This window comes from Ornithodoros turicata, chromosome 7 (assembly GCF_037126465.1).
Source record: "Ornithodoros turicata isolate Travis chromosome 7, ASM3712646v1, whole genome shotgun sequence".
NCBI lineage: Eukaryota > Metazoa > Arthropoda > Arachnida > Ixodida > Argasidae > Ornithodoros > Ornithodoros turicata.
The window spans coordinates 5,700,603-5,705,778 of NC_088207.1; positions in this window are offsets into that span (position 1 = coordinate 5,700,603).

Sequence of the window (5,176 nt, forward strand, 5' to 3'; positions counted from 1 at the left end):
AAGACGTCTGGTGTCATATGAAATTACCTAAAGTCACCTGAAGCCACCTGAGGATGTCAGGAGTCACCTGAATTTACTCGAAGTCACTTGTAGTGAGCTGGAGTCACCCTGAAGACGTCTCGAGTCACCCGAAGTCACCCGAAATCACCTCAGGAGATCTAAAGTCACTTGAAGTCGCACAAAGATGTCTCATCTCATCGGCAGTCACATGACGTCATTTCGAGCCGCATGAAGACATCTGGTGTCATATAATGACGTCGGCAGTAACTTCAAGTTACCTGAAGACGTTCTGAGTCACCTAAAGTCACTTGAAGTCGCCGTAAGACGCCTGGAGTCAACTGAGGTCACATGAAGACGGCTGAAGTTTTTGAAGTCACCTGAACATGTCTGAGGGCACTTGAAGACACTGGAGTCCACCAAAGTTCTCCTCAAGGCACCTGTAGATGTCATGAGTGAGCTAAAGGTACTCGAAGTAACTTACTTAAAGTCAGCTGGAGTCCCCTTGACGTCAGCCGTAGTCACCACAACACGTCAGGTGTCAACTGATAGACGTCCGGAGTCAGCTGAAGTGACGTGAATATGTCTGAAGTTTTCTGAAGTCATTTGAAGTCACCTGAAGACGTCTGGGTCATCTAAAGTCACCTGAAGTCATTGAAGTTGTCAGGAGTCACCTAATGTTAATCAACAACACATGATGCAGCTTGTCGAGATCCTCGGCAGGTGATCCAGAAGTGACCTTGCCCTCGGACACATTTATCAGTTATACACCCGGTAGCTCCCAACGCTCATTGCCATAGCATAGTATTTTTTATATTCTGCAGACTGTCGTGTTTCTGATTTTTCACTATGATGTTCTACGTTACGTCTCTTTGAGTCAAACTGTATCAGAATGCTCTTGTGCATATTCCCTATTAAACTTCTCGTATGATAATCGAAAAATGGAAAATTGACCTTCTTTGAAGATCGGCAGTTCAAATCCCCGCACAAGACGAAATTTTTCCAACACAAATTAATGTAAATTTTCTTGTTTTATCCTAATTACTTTGTTCTGAGAAGGACCCCAGTTTAATTGAAGTCTCGATACAGCCTCCTGAACAGTCTGTTCGTGCTTGCTCAGATGCAAAACTACTGGTATCAGTTTGAAATAGGGTTCAAAACATGGCTTGGGAGTGGCAGCTAACTAGGTAGTACCACCCGCTCATCGCCGAGTTTCCTTAGTCGGAGGGGAAATCCCAGACCTCTTAGTTGCACCCAGAACCTCACCCACCACGAGATTCGACCCTTACCGACACAAGTAGTCTCCGGCATGTGCGTGCTCAAACCACTAGGCTACCCAAGCACCGATCAAACACACACAAATTGGGAATTTTCTAAAGAAACGACGACGGTGTTTTGAGCTTCAAAAAATAGATCTTTCAGGAAAGGATTTGGTGCCACATTGAAAAGAATACAGACACAAGGAGAACTGCAGTTTAGACAACATACTTGTCTATAGCGTGCAAATTTGTTAGACGATCTTTCGGAAAATATGTTAGCTATGGGAGCCATGAAATCAACGCCTAGTAGCTCTCTTCGAAAGCGCATCCGAAATTGTTCCTAGTTGGGCAGATGTATGATTATTCGAAGTGGTCTAGTATAGACGTTATCGGGCAAGTGATTCGTGCTTCGCATCCCAGACGGGACAATTATAGATAATGTGGAGGTGTTGAAGTTTTTTCTAAGACATATCTCACTGATGAAGAACAGTGCAAAAATTCCTTGCTTCTGGCATCTGTATAGTCTACAGCTTGAACGTCCATGCCCAGAATGGGATTTCCTGGCTAGACATGCTATTGCAGTTCTTCTCAGCGAATGTTACCCGAGAGTCAGGAACCAACGCAAGCAATGCTCGTACAGAACCTGTTCTGGAGAATAATTATTCGCTAGGGCTTTTCAGTTACCCGTAAGAAGGATGTAACCTTAGAATGTGATAAAAGACAGCTTTCTTTTTACGCTAGATCTGTGTCAACTAAAAAACTCTTCCATTTGCAGGCAACGCTCTTTGCCGTAGCCAAATACTTTTTCTATAGTGCACTAACTCTCGCGTTTTTAAGTTTTCAGTACGTCGGGAGCCTGATGTCACCTCAAGGTACCTGAACATATATGGAGTCAAGTGAAGACGTCTGGTGTCCATATGAAATTACCTAAAGTCACCTGAAGCCACCTGAGGATGTCAGGAGTCACCTGAATTTACTCGAAGTCACTTGTAGTAGCTGGAGTCACCCTGAAGACGTCTCGAGTCACCTGAAGTCACCCGAAATCACCTCAGGAGATCTAAAGTCGCTTGAAGTCGCACAAAGATGTCTCATCTCATCGGCAGTCACATGACGTCATTTCGAGTCGCATGAAGACATTCTGGTGTCATATGATGACGTCGGCAGTAACTTCAAGTACCTGACGATGTTCTGAGTCACCTAAAGTCACTTGAAGTCGCCGTAAGACGCCTGGAGGTCAACTGAGGTCACATGAAGACGGCTGGAAGTTTTTGAAGTCACCTGAACATGTCTGAGGGCACTTGAGGACATCTGGAGTCACCAAAGTTCTCCTCAAGGCACCTGTAGATGTCATGAGTGAGCTAAAGGTACTCGAAGTAACTTACTTAAAGTCAGCTGGAGTCCCTTGACGTCAGCCGTAGTCACCACAACACGTCAGGTGTCAACTGATAGACGTCCGGAGTCAGCTGAAGTAACGTGAATATGTCTGAAGTTTTCTGAAGTCATTTGAAGTCACCTGAAGACGTCTGGGTCATCTAAAGTCACCTGAAGTCATTGAAGTTGTCAGGAGTCACCTAATGTTAATCAACAACACATGAATGCAGCTTGTCGAGATCCTCGCAGGTGATCCAGAAGTGACCTTGCCCTCGGACACATTTTTCAGTTATACACCCGGTAGCTCCCAACGCTCATTGCCATAGCATAGTATTTTTTATATTCTGCTGACTGTCGTGTTTCTGATTTTCACTATGATGTTCTACGTTACGTCTCTTTGAGTCAAACTGTATCAGAATGCTCTTGTGCATATCCCTATTAAACTTCTCGTATGATAATCGAAAAATGGAAAATTGACCTTCTTTGAAGATCGGCAGTTCAAATCCCGCACAAGACGAAATTTTTTCCAACACAAATTAATGTAAATTTTCTTGTTTTATCCTAATTACTTTGTTCTGAGAAGGACCCCAGTTTAATTGAAGTCTCGATACAGCCTCCTGAACAGTCTGTTCGTGCTTGCTCAGATGCAAAACTACTGGTATCAGTTTGAAATAGGGTTCAAAACATGGCTTGGGAGTGGCAGCTAACTAGGTAGTACCACCGCTCATCGCCGAGTTTCCTTAGTCGGAGGGGAAATCCCAGACCTCTTAGTTGCACCCAGAACCTCACCCACCACGAGATCTCGACCCTTACCGACACAAGTAGTCTCCGGCATGTGCGTGCCTCAAACCACTAGGCTACCCAAGCACCGGTCAAACACACACAAATTGGGAATTTTCTGAAAGAAACGACGACGGTGTTTTGAGCTTCAAAAATAGATCTTTTCAGGAAAGGATTTGGTGCCACATTGAAAAGAATACAGACACAAGGAGAACTGCAGGTTAGACAACATACTGTCTATAGCGTGCAAATTGTTAGACGATCTTTCGGAAAATATGTTAGCTATGGGAGCCATGAAATCAACGCCTAGTAGCTCTCTCGAAAGGCGCATCCGAAATTGCTCCTAGTTGGGCAGATGTATGATTATTCGAAGTGGTCTACTATAGACGTTATCGGGCAAGTGATTCGTGCTTCGCATCCCAGACGGGACAATTATAGATAATGTGGAGGTGTTGAAGTTTTTTCTAAGACATATCTCACTGATGAAGAAACATGCAAAAATTCCTTGCTTCTGGCATCTGTATAGTCTACAGCTTGAACGTCCATGCCCAGAATGGGATTTCCTGGCTAGACATGCTATTGCAGTTCTTCTCAGCGAATGTTACCCGAGAGTCAGGAACCAACGCAAGCAATGCTCGTACAGAACCTGTTCTGGAGAATAATTATTCGCTAGGGCTTTTCAGTTACCCGTAAGAAAGGATGTAACCTTAGAATGTGATAAAGGACAGCTTTCTTTTTACGCTAGATCTGTGTCAACTAAAAAACTCTTCCAATTGCAGGAAAACGCTCTTTGCCGTAGCCAAATACTTTTTCTTAGTGCACTATCTCTCGCGTTTTAAGTTTCAGTACGTCGGGAGCCTGATGTCACCTCAAGGTACCTGACATATATGGAGTCAAGTGAAGACGTCTGGTGTCATATGAAATTACCTAAAGTCACCTGAAGCCACCTGAGGATGTCAGGAGTCACCTGAATTTACTCGAAGTCACTTGTAGTGAGCTGGAGTCACCCTGAAGACGTCTCGAGTCACCGAAGTCACCCGAAATCACCTCAGGAGATCTAAAGTCACTTGAAGTCGCACAAAGATGTCTCATCTCATCGGCAGTCACATGACGTCATTTCGAGTCGCATGAAGGACATCTGGTGTCATATGATGACGTCGGCAGTAACTTCAAGTTACCTGAAGACGTTCTGAGTCACCTAAAGTCACTTGAAGTCGCCGTAAGAGACTCCTGGAGTCAACTGAGGGTCACATGAAGACGGCTGAAGTTTTTGAAGTCACCTGAACATGTCTGAGGGCACTTGAAGACATCTGGAGTCACCAAAGTTCTCCTCAAGGCCGCTGTAGATGTCATGAGTGAGCTAAAGGTACTCGAAGTAACTTACTTAAAGTCAGCTTGGAGTCCCTTGACGTCGGCCGTAGTCACCACAACACGTCAGGTGTCAACTGATAGACGTCCGGAGTCAGCTGATGTAACGTGTATATGTCTGGAGTCTCTGAAGTCATTTGAAGTCACCGAAGACGTCATTGAAGTTGTCAAGTGATCACCTAATGTTAATCAACAACACAGATGCAGCTTGTCGAGATCCTCGGCAGGTGATCCAGAAGTGACCTTGCCTCGGACACATTTTTCAGTTATACACCCGGTAGCTCCCAACGCTCATTGCCATAGCATAGTATTTTTATAATTCTGCTGACTGTCGTGTTTCTGATTTTTCACTATGATGTTCTAAGTTATGTCTCTTTGAGTCAAACTGTATCAGAATGCAC